The sequence below is a fragment of the Mixophyes fleayi genome, chromosome 1, assembly GCF_038048845.1.
Source record: "Mixophyes fleayi isolate aMixFle1 chromosome 1, aMixFle1.hap1, whole genome shotgun sequence".
Lineage (NCBI taxonomy): Eukaryota > Metazoa > Chordata > Amphibia > Anura > Limnodynastidae > Mixophyes > Mixophyes fleayi.
Window position 1 is genome coordinate 130104662 of NC_134402.1, and position 18372 is coordinate 130123033.

At 40.3% G+C, this 18372-nt stretch overlaps 1 long non-coding RNA gene across 1 annotated transcript in view; it reads right to left on the reverse strand.

Moving 5' to 3' along the window:
- Positions 1-18372, reverse strand: part of LOC142105966 (uncharacterized) — a 76792-nt gene that overhangs the window by 33170 nt on the left and 25250 nt on the right. The window contains exon 2 of the long non-coding RNA XR_012679728.1: positions 1956-2052. This is a non-coding gene — a long non-coding RNA (uncharacterized LOC142105966). The remainder of the gene's footprint in view (positions 1-1955; positions 2053-18372) is intronic.

An 18372-nucleotide genomic window follows, 5' to 3' on the forward strand; every position in this document is an offset into this window, starting at 1 on the left:
ACAGATTCCTCCCTTAAGTTTCCACCAATAGTTTGTAATTTTGCATTAACTTTTAATTAGGGAGTTTAAGCAGAGAGCTGGTGCTACACTGCCACTGTCTCCCCCCCCCCCCCCCCCCTCTAAAATGTAAGGTCCCACTGGCAGGGTCTTCTCTATCTATTGTCCTTGTGCATGATGCTGAATGTTTCCTGTTTGTCATGTGAATTTTTATGTAAATTGCATCCATGTATTTATTATTTAGCTCAAATGTTTGTCACTCTCCATCATATCTAATGCTGAATTGTTCTGTATTCCATGTGATTTATTATGTTATGTATTTATTTTTGGGCTCACTCATATGTCCATTGTCATGTACTATGCTGTATTTTTTCTGTATGCCATGCAATTTGTTCTATCAATTGCATCTATGGAGTTGGTATTCTGCTCACCTGTATCCTTTATTTGTCATTATGCATACTGCTCTCATATATGTCAAATATATCAGGCCCAACAGAAATGTAAATAAACTATGACAGTCTGTCAAGTCTTCTCTTGAAATTGTTTTGATACTTGTCATGCTGTATTGCAATGTGTTAGAAGAACTTAGAAAATGGATTCATGCAGAGAAAGTATTTACAATGTTAACTTGGCCATAGCCCATTGACCTAAAAGCTGAGGGGTGCAAAGTCTCACTTGAGTCCTCCAGAAGAAATTTCTGCCTTCTATTCTTGAATAATTTATTCACTAATGTTTCTATGCCAAAACATCCTGACATCATCTTATGATTCTTCGTGAAAGTTGGTGTCCCCTTATTTGAATTTGGAACAATTCTATATCAGCACAAAAACTCTGGAAAATACCATCCATGTGGACATTAATGGCTACTGAAAATAATTATGTCATACTTATTGCATGGTAGACAGAGAACGTTGGGCTGTGAAACTTGCCTTGGAGGATTTACACATCTTCTTAAAGGGGAAATTCATATCATTACTGTATTCATGAATTAAAAAATCGCCAATATTCTCTTCACAGAAGCTATGTCTGCACATAATTGGAATCTTTTATTTTCCTCATTAAACTTCATCTTCACCTATTGCCTTGTATACAAAAACATTACAGATGGTGCTCTCTCTAAATCCCTTGATCATCTGGACCAAGATGATCCACCATAACCTACCCATGTAATAAACAATGTTCACTCTAAGTTTAGCAAACCGGACAGAAATAATTAAAAGGTCAATCTAATGAGTATTCCATTCTAAATGGCTGTCTTCCCAATATTCAGGATCTCCCTGCAATTGGTCCTCAGAACTGGTCCATGTTATTAATGTTTGTCAAAAATCTATTGTACATGAAAACAGGGTTATTGCTAGCGGTAACCTAATTAGTATACAGGGAAAAGCAAACACCACTGTTGAAAAAAAAACCGATGGAGGGGAAAGGACTGTGGAAATTTGACCCTAGATATAAGGAGCCACTTCAGGGGGGAGAAGATGCATTCTGAGACTGGAAGCTGCAGGGTGGCTGGTTTTTAGAGTTGCCGTTCTCTACCAGTGAAATACATCGGTAGATCCACGGGTCATCAAGTCAGGACATTCAGGTGACTGTAGCTCCTTAAGCTAGTGGGGTAAGGGACAGATGATGTGGTAAACCTGCTTGGCATTTATTACTGTGTGTACCTAATAATCTAGTGTTTTTATTACAAGAAATATATTGCTTTACTTTAAAAGTGCATTTGCCTGAGTGACTATACGAATCCTAGAAGGTACTGGGTAGTCTTCCCTTGCATAGGAAGGCACCCGTGGCCAGCCAGCATGACGTGGGTAGCATTGGGCCAGATAAACCTGATATCTTCACAGTGACAGATATTACAATTGATGTTTATCATTCGGCTCAATATAATTTAGTGATATCACAAATTCAAAACAGTTACAAATTTGGTGTTATGACACCAAAGGCAGAGTTTTTTTTACCTTGGTGATATCTGTGGCCTTCTTGATGTCACAACTCCTGGGGACACAGGCCACCGGCCACGTAGCAAGTTTCATGCCTCTGTATCCAACTGCAAGCCTAGTGCCAAAGCAAAAAAAAGTGTTTTTAGATCTTTATAATGAATAGTTCATGAGTAGCTCATCTTTCATGTCTCCACCCATATATATGACCGGTAGCTGCACAGCAAAACCAGTCACTAATCTATGCTTTAATATTGGTGGCTGATAATGCTTCTGCCTTACAGTAGTCATATACACTTTCCCCACCAACAGCTACAATTGTTATTCCTCTACCTTGAGTATCAATTGTTCCCGACACCTCTTAGATTGTAAGCTCATTTGGGTAGAAGCATCTTTACATTTTGCTTCATGTATTTGCATGCTATTTATTTATATTATGATCCTCTCAATGCATGGTGCTGCGTAATAAATTTCCACTTTAAAAATAAAGGATAACAATAAGAATAATAGTCAGAATAGAAAAAGTGTGCCAAACATTCATCTAAAGCTAATTTAAACTGCCAGCAAAGTTTAATGGAAAATAATCTTCCAATGTACTTTAAAATGTTGAAACACATTCAGAACCTTTGCAGAACTGTATGCAGGAAGTGGTAGAATATAGAAATCTTTACAAATTCAGTAATAAATGTGACAAGTCCGGCTTGTGTATTAGACTCTATACAGCTATGAAAACATGCCTGCAGCGCTTACAGTTTACTTCAAAGCAAAGTTTTTCCAGATACAACTGATAAATAACACTTTAGAGTGCTAGAGTAGAGAAGATAAAAGTGCATATAGACCTGGGGGTAAATGTATCAAGCTGAGAGTTTTTCGGCGGGATTGAAAAACCAATCAGATTCTAGGTATCATTTGTTTAGTATATTCTACAAAATGACAGCTAGAACCTGATTGGTTGCTATAGGCAACATCTCCACTTTTCAAACCCGGTGGAAAACTCTCAGCTTGATAAATTTACCCCCTGGACTTATTTGCTGCTCCAGAACCCAAATTATGACTGTAGTTCTATATAGTGGTGGAACTATAGGGGGTGTGACCTGGAGCTGAGGATTCCAGAATTTTGCTGTGGGGTCCGACAATACACTGTTACACCTCTGTTTGGCTGGGTGTTTATTTTGAAATAGGGCTTTGTATAGCATAAAAAAGAAAGTCTTCAGTAATCACAGTGATTTGGTTTGCAGCCCCTTCACAATAAAAGTGGATTCATGAAAATAGTAGTAAAGACCCCTCATTATGAATCACAATAAAATGTTTCTAAATCACATTTATGTCTTTAATTAAATATAAATTTTGTTAGATTCGGATATTTGTTTCTGTAGTAGTGTCTGCAAGCACATGTATTCCCTAATTAAATTACTAAATTGATTGGCTTATTAAATATGAATATGGACAAATAGGGCCTGAGTCATTAAGGAGAGCAAGGCATAAAAAGGAGTAAATTTGTTCCTGGACAAATCCATGTTACAATACAAGGGGTGAAAATTAGTTTATTATTTTTCACATAACGAAAATACTGTTTGTTTTGTCATGTAGAACACAAATACTTGATAACCTTATTTTTACACTAAAATTTAAAGTTGATCTAGGACATGCCCTACTCCAACTATAAATCTGGCTTCACATTTTAAATGTACCTCACCCTTTTAACATTGTTTTGCCAAGGTGCGAATTTACTCTTTTTTTTTTGCTTTGCTCTCTTTAATGACTCAGGTCCATAGAGTTTTGGTTATTCACGAAAAGCAAAGCATCACAGCACAGTGTAAAAATCAGTATAGGTCCCACTGCGTGTCTTAATTTGTTCAAGGTTTGTGGAGCAAAATGACAGAGAAGTATTTTTCAGACGCCGAGAGGAGCAGTTGGGCAGATTCCGATCATTCTTTACAAAATATGGAGCGGTCCCACTGGTGCACATACTTTATGGAGCAGTATAAAAATAACAATAGTTTGAGGAATGAGATTATTAAATGAGAAAAATAGTTTGATTATTAAATTTAATTACAGGGATAAGTCTAGAGATAGAAGGTTGGGATTTCTTGTGCTATTCACATGTACAGTGCTCCTCTTTCAAGTGCAGAGAGTGAGAGTGTTTCTTGATGTATACTGGGTGGACCATCTCAAGGCTTTTTGCAGTGCACATCAAGTGTGCTTTGCAAATGAGGTCCTCTATGTTCACTCTCACCAACATTAATCATTCTTAGTTAGAAGAATCATCAGGTATGTGCGACTCAGCATGCTATGTTAAATGTTTCTGCCTCATGAAGTTATAGTTAAAGCGCACCATATACTGTAAATGTATCATACAGTTTAAGCGTATCATAATTCAGTACACATGTGAGTAGTCAATATCAGCTTGATGACGGTGACTGGCGTTAATAATGTTTTATAAAAAGAGAATAACCAAGTAATTTTTTTTTTTACAAAAAAATGTAGTGCCCTCCTCCTAAAAGTGATAAGGACCAGCGCTCATAGCCTGGGGTGATTATCTCCCTTCAAACCCAGAACCAGCAAAGGTTATGACAACCTGAGCTGGTCACACGATAACAGGGAAACCTGCAGTGTGGGTATAATGTATCTATGAACTGCATTGTATCAGAGTCTAAGCACTGCAAACCAATAAGAGCAGCTTTCTCCCTCTCTAACCAATCACAGCGAAGCCATTCTGTATTGGTTAGTTTATGACAGGGCTCCCGGTTATTCGCATCACAGCTCAGCAAGGAGCATGTCACTGATGTCAATGTGCTTTGGGTTTTTTTTAGAGATGGTCACTGACCCCCGTGTTTTGGTTTTGGATTCGGTTTTGGATCTGGATTACCGTCGTGTTTTGGTTTTGGTTTTGGTTTTGCAAAACCGCCATTGCGTGTTTTGGTTTTGGTTTTGGTTTTGTTTGGTTTTGTTTTGCTATTTTTTGGGAAAATCCATGTTTTTGGGCCTAAATTAACCCAATTTAGTGCTCCAACTGTTTTAGAGACAAGTAATCTAATTGTTGAGGTAATAAATCATCCAAAAAAACAGTTTAATTCTTCGTTGGTAGGCCTATTCTACACACAAAACAGATTGTGTTCCTCTCCATCTATGCATATTGGCAATGCAGCCATCGTCTTTGAATGTATATTACACCCTACACTTATAGTTAAATATGTAAAGAAATGGAAAAAGCCAGTTTGGTTTCTGTCTCTCAAGGCCCCCCTCCACTTGTATAAAATAGCAAAAAATTCAGCCATTATAGACTGTACAATATTAATTGACATGGAGAAAGCCAGTTTGGTTTCTGTCTCTCTAGGCCCCCCTCCACTTGTATAAAATACTAAAAAATTCAGCCATTATAGACTGTACAATATTAATTGACATGGAGAAAGACAGTTTGGGGTCACTCTGTCTCTCTAGGCCCCCCTCCACTTGTATAAAATACCAAAAAATTCAGCCATTATAGACTGTACAATATTAATTGACATGGAGAAAGCCAGTTTGGTTTCTGTCTCTCTAGGCCCCCCTCCACTTGTATAAAATACTAAAAAATTCAGCCATTATAGACTGTACAATATTATGAAAAATGGACAAAGCCAGTTTAGGGTCACTCTGTCTATGACACCCTACCCTTAAGGATAAATTGCCCTAACAGCAGCCTTTCAAGATGGTATGTGATATGGAAATGCCACAAGTCCCTTTCCTCTTTGGGGGTAGATTGCACCCTACACTTACATAGAAAGTTTTAAAAAGATGTTATCGGCATCATCTTCAGCTTCATCCTCACCCTCATCAGTGTGTACGTCATCATCACAGACTATCAATTCATCGCCGCTTGAATCCGCCATTAGAGAACAGTCAGTGCTTGGATGTCTTGGATGGTGAAGGCCTTCCTCGTGGAAGATGTAGTTCATTTTTATAAACATCATTTTCTCCACATTTTTGGGAAGTAACCTTCTACGGCGATCACTGACTAAGTTCCCTGCTGTGCTGAACACTCGTTCAGAGTACACACTGGAGGGTGGGCAGCTTAGGTATTGCAAAGCAAGTTTGTACATGGGTTTCCAAATGGCCTGCTTTTCTTCCCAGTAAGGAAAGGGACTGTCTGACATTTCCATATCAACTACCTCTTGAAAGTAATCCTCCACCATCCTTTGCATGTTTATACTCATATTGGATGGACTTATGGGCAAAGTGACACTTTTTTTTGAAAAATCCTTCAAACCAGCCCAGATGTTAAATTGTTCTCGTCTGCCCCCTGTGTCTTCCCTGCTTCTTTTTTGGAAATTTAATTTTTTACGAGCAACAGCTTGAGAAAGTGAAGGAGGACACATCGTCAAGCCGAGGCCCAGTTCAGCGGCCAACTTGCTGAGCAATAGCTCCTTGCAAAAGTTCACATCTCGCTCATTTACAAGTAAAGACTCAATGTAGGTTTTAAACCTTGGATCAAGCACAGTGGCCAAAACGTACTGATCCGAGTTCAAGATCTTAATAACTCGAGGATCATTGTGAAGCGAATTAAGTACTTGATCGACAAGGCCAACATACTTTGCTGAATTGCTTGCTTTCAGCTCCTCCTTCATTTTCTCAAGCTGCTTTTCCAATAGTCTAATTAAAGGAATGACTTGGCTCAAACTAGCAGAGTCTGCACTGACCTCACATGTCACAACTTCAAATGGTTTCAGCACCTTGCACAGCACTGAAAGGATTCCCCACTGTGCAAGAGTGAAATACATCCCCCCTCCTTTCCCAATGTCATGACTTGTGCAATATGCTTGGATGGCTTTGCGCTGTTCCTCCATCCTCTGAAGCATGTACAGGGTGGAATTCCACCGAGTTACCACCTCTTGCTTAAGTTGGTGGCAGGGCAAGTTAAACTGCTCTTGGAGCTGCTGTAATCTCCTACATGCTGTGGCTGAATGCCTGAAATGGCCTGAAATTTTACGGGCCACCGAAAGCATCTCCTGCACCTCACGGTTATTTCGTAGGAAGCTCTGCACCACCAAGTTGATGGTGTGAGCAAAACAGGGAATATGTTGGAAATCACCCAGCTGTAATGCTCGCACTATATTGTTGGCGTTATCTGAAATGACATACCCTGGGGAGAGTCCGAGTGGTATAAGCCATGCATCAATCACATCTCTCAGTTTGCGTAACAAATTGTCAGCCGTATGCCTGTTAGTGAAGCCGGTGATACAAAGAGTGGCCTGCCTGTGACAAATGTTACGTAGTGGTGTACATGCTGCTGCTGTTCCTGCTGGTGAAGGTGAATGACCAACCCAGTGGGCTGTCACAGTCATATAGTCTTTGGTTTGGCCACTTCCACTTGTCCACATATCTGTGGTTAAGTGAACAGTGGGCAGAATGGCATTTTTCAGCGCAATCTCTACATTTTTACACACTTTTTGGTATAGTTGTGGAATAGCTTTACGGGAGAAATGGTGTCGCGATGGAATTCTGTAACGCGGACACAAAACCTCAATTAACTGTGAAAAACCAGCTGCGTTTATTGTGGAGATTGGACGCAGATCTAACACTTACATTGCAGCCATGGCGTCTGTGATTCGCTTGGCGACTGGGTGACTGCTGTCATATTTGCTTCCCCTCGCAAATGATTGTTTCACAGTTAATTGCTGAAATGTAGGACTGCTCATTTTATTCACCTGCCTCTGGGATGACGATTCACCCCCAGCAGCAGCAACAGCAGCAGCAGGACTAACGCTTTCTTCAGAGGAATCAATAATAGTGCCGGAGTCATCCAGCCTTAAGTGGGATGCCGGGCTAACTCCGAGCGCTACTGAGGATATTGATGAGGATGGTGTGGTGGGTGTATTTTGTAGCCGTCGGTATGTCGGTGAGCGGAGGGTCTTAGCTGATGAGGGAGTGCTTGTATTCTTTTGGGAAGAACTTTCAGCTTTTCCCAACACTTTGCCATGAACTCTCGTTAAATGGCGTAACATAGACGAGGTTCCAAGATGGTTAAGGTCCCTCCCTCGACTGACTGTGGCTTCACATACACTACAAATGGCTATACAATTGTTGTCTGGATTTGGGTAGAAATAATTCCACACATAAGAAGTGGATTTTTTTGTTTTATGCCCAGGCATGACAATGGCCTTTTTCTTGTCACGTGCCAGAACTGCTGCCACTGGTGCAGGACTTACACAAACAACCTCATCCTCATCAACATCCTCATTAGCGCCCTCGTCGCCTACACAAATCTCCCCCTCATCCTCTTCTAATTCCAAAGTGGCATCCTCAATTTGGGTATCACCGGCTACACTCGGGCTATTAAGGCACACATCAGCAGAATGCTCACGATTAGACATCCCACTGTTGGATGGACTCTCCACAGGGATTGTTGTCATTTGTGAATCAGAGCAAATATTCTCCTGTAATGCCTCACTGGTATCTTGCAGCTCAGCTTTGACGCGTAACAGTAGTTGTGCACCAATTGTAGCCTGGGTAACTTTTTGGGATCTGCCACTAATAGCCAAAGGTGAAGGCCTCATTCTCTCTTTGCCACTGCGTGTGTAGAATGGCATGCTTGCAATTTTTTTTTATCGTCACTTAACTTTTGCTCAGTTACACTTCTTTTTCGCTTCAATACAGTAAATTTTTTTTTGGTTTTTGTTTTTTGCACTAATTTGAAAACACTCTGTTGTTTGACATCGCCTTGGCCAGATGACGTACTGGGAACACTAACATCAGGACTGGTGACAGAACCTGGTTGCTCATTTAGATCATATGTGGACTGCTTTGAATCCATTCTGAGCGCAAACCACTGAGGAGTGCTAAAAATTATTGAGTAGATACTGCTGACAGATATGACTTTTGACAGCCAGAAATATTAATGCACAATTAGGGAGGACACCCCAAAAACACTGAGGAGTGCTAAAAATTATTGAGTAGATACTGCTGACAGATATGACTTTTGACAGCCAGAAATATTAATGCACAATTAGGGAGGACACCCCAAAAACACTGAGGAGTGCTAAAAATTATTGAGTAGATACTGCTGACAGATATGACTTTTGACAGCCAGAAATATTAATGCACAATTAGGGAGGACACCCCAAAAACACTGAGGAGTGCTAAAAATTATTGAGTAGATACTGCTGACAGATATGACTTTTGACAGCCAGAAATATTAATGCACAATTAGGGAGGACACCCCAAAAACACTGAGGAGTGCTAAAAATTATTGAGTAGATACTGCTGACAGATATGACTTTTGACAGCCAGAAATATTAATGCACAATTAGGGAGGACACCCCAAAAACACTGAGGAGTGCTAAAAATTATTGAGTAGATACTGCTGACAGATATGACTTTTGACAGCCAGAAATATTAATGCACAATTAGGGAGGACACCCCAAAAACACTGAGGAGTGCTAAAAATTATTGAGTAGATACTGCTGACAGATATGACTTTTGACAGCCAGAAATATTAATGCACAATTAGGGAGGACACCCCAAAAACACTGAGGAGTGCTAAAAATTATTGAGTAGATACTGCTGACAGATATGACTTTTGACAGCCAGAAATATTAATGCACAATTAGGGAGGACACCCCAAAAACACTGAGGAGTGCTAAAAATTATTGAGTAGATACTGCTGACAGATATGACTTTTGACAGCCAGAAATATTAATGCACAATTAGGGAGGACACCCCAAAAACACTGAGGAGTGCTAAAAATTATTGAGTAGATACTGCTGACAGATATGACTTTTGACAGCCAGAAATATTAATGCACAATTATGGGGGACACCCCAAAAACACTGAGGTGTGCTACAAATTATTGAGTAGATACTGCTGACAGATATGACTTTTGACAGCCAGAAATATTAATGCACAATTAGGGAGGACACCCCAAAAACACTGAGGAGTGCTAAAAATTATTGAGTAGATACTGCTGACAGATATGACTTTTGACAGCCAGAAATATTAATGCACAATTATGGGGGACACCCCAAAAACACTGAGGTGTGCTACAAATTATTGAGTAGATACTGCTGACAGATATGACTTTTGACAGCCAGAAATATTAATGCACAATTATGGGGGACACCCCAAAAGCGCTGGGGAGTGCCAAATATGAAGAAAAAATAATAAACCTCTATCCTCCTCTCTGCACTAGCGATTTTGGTTAGAGCAATTGCAAGAACAATATGGTATTCTCTGTCCCTGCTCTAATTAGCCTATGACTACACCCTGCTCTCTCCCTCTGTCAAATGGCGATGGATTGCTGTGGAGGCGTGTATTTATAAAGTTGAAGTATCGCGAGAACCGAGTCCCGAGATCCGACGACGTCACAATGACGTTCGGCCTCGATTTGGATTCGGAATGGGCGGGAGAGTACCGAGCTGCTCAGCTCGGTACTCGGATACCCAAAGTTCGGGTGGGTTCGGTTCTCGGAGAACCGGACCCGCCCATCTCTAGTTTTTTTCCCCAATGTATTGAAAGCCTGCAGGATGAAGAGTATCCTGACGGATTTGGGTGAATAAAAAAATTGTTAACTAGGGATTGGGGAAGTCTTTATTTAAGTAAAGTATTTATGTGTTCTGATGTTTTTTCTTAACAATCTTTTTGTATGTAGCACTACAGATCTCAATGGGCACTATATGCCCATTGGGATCTGTATTTCTACAAGCTTCTTCATGTGCTGACAGCCACGGGTATGCCGGCACATGAAGTTCAACAAGTGGCAGGATACCCAAGCAGTTTATGACTGGCAGGGCTTGTTGGAACCAGTAGTAAATAATTTACACTTCTGCCCCAACACCCATCAGCTAGGGATGTTTGTAAGGGGAGGATTGTAAGCTTGCGAGCAGGGTTCTCTAACCTCTCTGTCTGTATGTATTACTCAGTAATGTTTTATTAATGTTTGTTCCCAATTGTAAAGCGCTACGGAATTTGCTTGCGCTATATAAATAAAAGTTGATGTTGATGATGAGTCCCCGTGCTTTCCTATCGGTAACACATTTTTATGGGGGTTGGATTCCTTTATTTAATTCAGCCTTGTGCTGAATTGGCTGGGGCTGTGTTGCATTATGACACGGGGACCACATGCTGTTAACTTTCCTTTTACAGTATACAAATGTTGTGGGGGGGGGGGGGGTGGACCCATGCTATTCATCCCAATGCAATTGCTGCAACTAGCACAGGCTATGAGCACTGGGGCTTAGATTACTTTTTCTTTGGATGATACCCTATGTTTTATTTTTTATTTGATCATGATCAGCTTGGATCTTGAGCCAGGTGTCGAGCACCCACAATCGATATTTCTCTTGACAGGCTTATCTGCGATTGCTTCTTCCCCATTTACATGAACACTCCAATAATGTACTTACCCCTTCCCATCCTATCTTAAAATCAAAAGTAGTAATTATAAAATTCTGCTGATTCTGTATATGAACTACATATACAATGATGCATTGCAGCATCTGTCTCTCTTGTGACCACCACCTGTAATCACTATATTGCTTGCAGCATGGTTGGGACAATTAGTATTTGAATCATCTTGCAGAGAATATAATAAAGAATGAAGTGCGAAGTGAAAGGGAATGGACCAATCGAAAAGGCTACATAGCAGTGTCTGTTAATCAGTAAAACCTAATTAATGATATGCCACAGAAGACCAATTCTTCTAAACTAAAGGCCACAGTTACCATGTTGTATAGGCAAATATGTATGTCTTTTTATACCTTGTTTCCAGGAAATGTAGATACAAAGTATGCAAAGAAAAGATGGGCACTGTTTAGTTATGTGATTTGTGTCAACAAATGGTCAGGCAAAGCATATGATCACATTAATGGAGTCATCACTCTCCCGCCCACTCAGTTTTCACTGAAGTGGGGGAAGTTTGATGATGCAACTTGCAAAATCATAGTATGTCCTCATTCACCTTGCAAACAAGTAAGCACTTTCCTGATATAATTGTCAGCTATCCCAGGAGTGTGGGCAATCTAACCCTAATCAAGGACAATTAAGGGGAGTAGGCAATTATATTGAAAACATATATGTAATTTAATGGAGTTGCTCACATACCATATAAACAGCCTATGTATATAACGCAAGATGATCCTTCCTTAAAAGTTTTCAGTTAGTATAAAAACCAAAACACATAAAATTGTTAAAGTTGCACAACTATTTTTTATGATGTCAAAAGAATCTTTAGATGGCCAAGCAAGCTAATATTCCTGTGAAACCTGTATAGTTTCAATCTTATTAAAATGTAACCATGCAGAACCTCTACATCCCTTTTATAGGTTTCCAGCTGATGTCTTGAATTTGGGGATCTGAGTTTGCAAAATTGAAAATGCCACATTTGATTTTAAGTGATTAATAAACACCAATGTACTTCACTCTCTGAATGACAAAATGGTCATTTAGGTAATAGGATTATAAAGGACATTCTCCAGTTACCTAAGTAGAAAACATGTTATGCCATACTTATTTTAATGTATTATCATTTAATTAACATTTGAAGGCCATTTGCAAGCTTTTAAAGTAAAACATTACTACTGCTTTTTTCAGAATGTGTTATATCGGTTTTGAGTAATCTATATACTCAATTCTAAAAGTCCAATTTGGAAACTATTTATTTTGCATTTAAATTTTAAAACTAAACGTGCTCTACAAATTTTGTTTTTACTATTATTATTATTATTATTATTATTATTATTATTATTATTATTATTATTATTACTGTTTGGTTATTACACTAAACCAGGGTTAAACTATGTCCGCCCTCACAACTGGTAACAGGCAAGATGTTTGCATATTTCCTATTTATTGCAAGTTTAAACAGTCAAATCACTTTGTTAGTGACTGACACTGATGATGAGCTCTCCCCCTCTTAATTATTTTCTGGTAAGTAACACCTTTAGCAAAGCAGTTTTTCTGGTATACAAATATGACCTGCATAGGCCTTTTATAATTAGCATATCTTAAAATAGAATAGGCCTGGCTTATATGCTGTACAGAGGCTCCGCCAACAGAGGTCTTTTGTGATTAACATCTGTTATGACAAAGGCACTTTGGCAGACACACTGGAAAGAGACAGGAACATTTCCACTCTAAGCACACCATGGACAGGACAAGAGGAGTTTTTCATAAGCCTTTGTGGGCCGTGGTAATATTTGATCATGAGGGGATATACAATGGCTTAATATGTTTAATATGTTCAGTGTTTAATGTAAGTATTTTTAGCAATAGGAGTTGTAATTGGTAGAAAATGGTTGTTTTGTTTGGAAATTGTTAGCACCGTGTCAGTAGCACCGCCGCGATTCTCTGTGCCCTGCTGGTGGCATCCCGGCCATTTCCATGACGACCGGAACGTCACTTCCGGTTCCTTCGTTCAGGTTGCCTATGGGCACATCAGGCTTGCAGGGCTCTGCCCTTTGTGGTCCTTAGCACTATTTAGGGCAGTGAGGACTGAGCCTCACTGTCGATTATAGCTTTCTGTTTTCAGCATTGCTGCCTGCTTCTGTGCTGTTTTGGTGTTTAACCTTAGATTGTTCTCCCGTGTATGACCTCTGCTTGTTCCTAGATTCTGAATATTTGCCTGTGACCCTGACTTTCTGCTTGTACCCAGGCTCTGAATAGTTGCCTGTGACCCTGACCTTCTGTCTGTACCCGGACTCAGAACATTTGCCTGTGGCCCTTATCCAGCTAGCACCTGTCATCTCCACCTGTGCTCTGCCCACTCTGCAGAATTCATGGCCGGTCCCTACTCTTTGTATTACCTCCTGTACCTGTGCGCTGCCGTGTGAACATACACTCAGTGTAGTACAATTTTAAGTCCTGGGGGTATCTGAGTTCCTTTGAGTATATCCAGTCTCTACGGGAAAGGCGACTGCTATAGGTGAAGACCACTACTGCTATAGTTTTACAAGTTTATGCCACACTGGTTGCCATAACATTATAACCGGCCGTTAAGATTGGAGGTAATTCTGTCATGGACGACAGCAAGCCGAACCTTTCTCCAGCCCAGGTCCTGGTAAATCAGATCCAGGCCTTGTCACAAGTTGTACAGAGTTTATTTCATTGCTTGTCAGCACAAGAAGAGTCCTCCAGAAACCTGCAGGTTCAACAGGCCTCCTCTGGCGTCTTTACAGAGCCAAAATTGAACCTGCCCGACCGATTCTCTGGGTGCAGATCTGCCTTCTGCAACTTTAAGGAGAGTTGCAAGTTATATTTTTGCCTGAGACCACGCTCCTCAGGCTCTGAACAGCAGAGTCGGTATCGTAATCTCCTTACTCCAGTGCGATCCCCAGTCCTTGACCTTCACCCTTCCGCCAGCAAGTCCCTCCTTACAAACTGTGGATGCCTTCTTCCTGGCCTTGTGTATGCTAAATGACGACCCAGACAGAGTGGCCTCAGCTGAGTCCCATCTTCGGGCACTAAGGCAAGGACATCGCTCTGCTGAGGAGTATTGTGCAGAATTCCGGCGGTGGTCAACTTATAGTGAGTGGAACGATCCGGCTCTGCAGAGTCAGTTCCACTTAGGCATTTTCATTTTTCTCAGTTCGATCGTGGCTCCTCTCGCTGTCCTGCTTCCAGCTGACGAAAGCAGGACACACACAGATGCGGTGCTGCACTGTAGCAGCACTGCAGAGAAAAAAAAAAAGTTAAAAAAAAAGTGCCGGAATGCCGTTCCCAACGTTCAATGGGAAAAAAAGACCTGCATATAACAATTCCTGCCATTCTGCAACACATTCATCCCCGTTCTTCTGTAACCTCAGGTTCCACCCAAAAGCGAACTCCTTCTCCTCTGTTGTTTCTGCTGGTGATTCCGGGACTCCTGCCTTTACATCTTGGCTAAAGTCCGTCTGGAAAAAGTTGCACTCCGCACTACGTCAAGCTTCTTACAAGTCTATATCCTTTGCTGACCGTCATTGTGGTCCATGTTTATTCAAAGTGGGGGATCGAGTCTGGTTGTCTACACGGAACATCATATTGAGGCAACCCTGTAGGAAACTAGGACCCCGATTCATTGGACCCTTTACGATTGAGAAAAAGATCAACCCAGTGTCCTTCAGACTTAAGCTACCACCTTCTTTAATAATTCCCTGCATCGTCCATTGCTGTATTCTAAAAATAGCTGTGTCCCCTAGCCAGCTCAATAAGCCTCTTTTGAATAGGCCTCGGCCTCTGCTTCTGAATGGCTACCATGAGTTCATCATGGAGAGAATTTTGGACTCAAAAAAAAGTTCAAGGTCAGGTCCAGTTCTTAGTGCACTGGAATGGTTACGGCCCAGAAGAGCGATGTTGGATACCACAACGCTGAGAGGCTCATTAAGGAATTTTTTAAGAAATTTCCCACGAAGCCTGGATGTTGGGGTACCTTGACCCCTCCTCAAGAGGAGGTACTGTCAGCAGTCTGGGCGGCTGTGGGCACCGCCGCGACTCTCTGTGCCCTGCTGGTGGCGTCCTGGCCATTTCCATGACGACCGGGGCGTTACTTCCGGTTCCTTCGTCCCAGTTGCCTAGGCAACTGGGATGATGAAGGAACCAGAGTCTGCTCCTACCAGACTCTGGAGGTTGAAAGCAAGAGTTATAAGACCTCATTTCCTCCTTTCTTGGATGTAATAAGTCCCTGAACTGGTAGGATTCCGCTTTTTCTTAATAGATTTGACAATGAGTTTCAACCTTTAAAATAGGTCTTTTTCAAGGCCTAGGACTTGAATGCTTAGAAAATGATTGTTAGTGACTTGAATGCTTAGAAACTGGTTGTTTAAGAAGTGTACTTATGCCACTTGCAAATTGCTGCCATGATAATATCCCGGGTTTTTCAAGCCGAGTTTTTGCCGTGTCACAGAGCATCCCAGCTCAGAGACCCTGTTCACACTGTACCGTGGACCAGGGAATTTCCCAGGTTGCCTCCATTTATACTGAACCCGGTTCTGCCCTGGCAATAAGTGTGAGTCATCACAAGAGGCTTGATTGGCTGAAAAATTGTGAGGTCATTTAAAGGAAACTTTTTTTTTGCACACAAAGACGAGGCTAAAGTGGGTGGTGACTGTTCAAAGCATTACATTAATCATGGCCATATCTGTTAGTATTATTTTATTTTATTAATTTATCTATTAGTATTTTTGCTCTGTTATAGTGCCTGTGATCTCTTTTTTGATTTCCTTCTTTCCTCTAATGGCCAGCAGCTACGCAACCTCTTCCTCTAGCCAGTGTGCCATGCTCTCTCCTATCTCTGTTCTCTGAAGCATTGAAATGACATCATCCTCCAGTGTTCCCAATCCCTCCAATCAGCTTCTTTATGTGAGAGAAATCCCAGGTCGCACAGTTCACACTGCAGGCGACCTGGGACTGACACAGAAATAACCCTTGCAAAAGTTCTAATTCCCGGGTCATCAGACCCAGGATTTTGCACTGACCCCCTTTCACACTGAGCCTCGACCCGGGTCGTGGGAGCTCGCCCCGGCAAAAACCAATGTTTTTTAGCGAGTGTGAATGGGTTATTAGAAAGATTGTTAAGTGATTGGAAATTGATACTTTGATGAGAAAGATAGTTTCTGGATTACAAAGTGAAATTCTAAGTCATTTAAGTGATTGGAAATTATTACTTGGAAAGTGAAAATAGTGACTGACAAGTTAAGTGATGTTGTTTGGTTATTTGGGAAAAGATAACAAGGTACTTGTAACAACTCTTTGGAATGTGTGTTTTTGTTTCAAAGAGGGCTAGATTTCAGGCATGCAGTTTTGTTCTAGAGAAATTGAGTTCATGAGATGGTAGTTATATAACCACCATCACTTGTCAAAATGTCTCCTGTATAAAATAACTAATATTTTTATTGTAATGGTAAAAGTTTTCATGTGAAATAGGTGTAATGTGGACAATGTGTAATAGCTGCTAGACAAACAGATGTTTGTGGTGGACATTGTTCCTTTTGGTTTTATAGTTTAATAAGGACTGTTAAGTTACAGAAAGTAAGTTGTTTGAAAATGATTGCATATACATTTAAAGAGAGTCTGTAAGTGTTAAGAAGCTTATGTACTATGTAAGTGCTAAAAAATTTAGGGTCAATCTGACTAAGGTTTGAGCACCATAATGTAGTCAATCTTCTTATCTTTCATGTGTGAAATCTCCTCGGTTTTGAAGATGATGTGGATAGAACAATCTATAGCCAATTAGATATCAGAAAATTCAGATCAGAAAAAGATAACTGCGCTAATCTTGTGAAAGCCAATGACCTCATTTGTGTGATTGTGTAAATATGGGCAGATCTACATGTGACTAAGTCAGTGTCATGATGTGAGAAAGGAGAATGGAGGCAAGCAGGAAGCCACAGACTAAGAGATAGAGGAAGGAGGACTGTGCACCAACAGCATAAAGTAGTTGTATGCTGAGCAGGCGGACAGGGCATTACCCGGTGACAAACTGTCTCATCTTGCTCACATCTTGCTGTCTTCTTGCTGACAGTTAAAACAGCACGCACTGATGTATGAATGTTAATTTTTACACTTAAATTTGGTAAATGTTAGAAACTTCATTCAAACAATAGCACACAAACCACCCAAAAAGCTTAATGGATACCACCAAATGTCATGGAAACCTTTTTTGACTTTTTAAGTTTCTAATTTGAGAAAGACAAATATTGCCAATATTCAAATTTTGATGCAGTAGTTTTACTATTCAAAAGATATTACCCATTTAAATTGAAGGTTATAATGAAAGGCCCAGCTAAGTGTGGTGCCACTGTATGTCCTGCAAGACGCAGGAAAATCATAGAAAAAGACTAGGTGAAGGAAGTCTACCTGCCATGAAGAGAAATAAAGTGAAGTAAAGTGATTATAGTGACTGACAGAAGATGATCTCAGAAATATAAGAACTGAGTCATTCATGAAAATAGTGGCAAGTGACTCAACAGCCGACTGGTTAGGAGGGGTCAAGCAGTGAAGTAGTGACTTGAATGGAAAGATGTTTATTGTTTTCATTATTTTTGCTGATAAGCGACTGATAATTAAAGATAATTTTGTTTAAAAAGCCTGATTTTGCTAGTTGGACACCATTTTGTCCTTCTGTGCACCAACATTCTGGGCACTTCCTAAATAATGTCACAATAGATAAATATATTTAGCAAAAATAAATATAGTACCACACTTTACTTTTTTCTATATTCTTTAACTTAGCTGTCCTTCTATATCAGATACTTTAAGAACCTTTGTATTCTCTAATGCAACTGGGCAGCATTATAGTGATAGGATGGTATGAAATACAATCTCCATTTGAAATTTGTCATTCTTACGGAAAAATTTGCCTATTGGCTGCTTGTAATACACCCTCCTTTGTTCCTTGTTGTTTGTTCTTGTTATAAAGGACTATATAAGTTTTGTTTGCTAGGTGCCAGATCATCTCTGTTAGTAAAATCATTTTTTTCTGGTAAAACAAGTT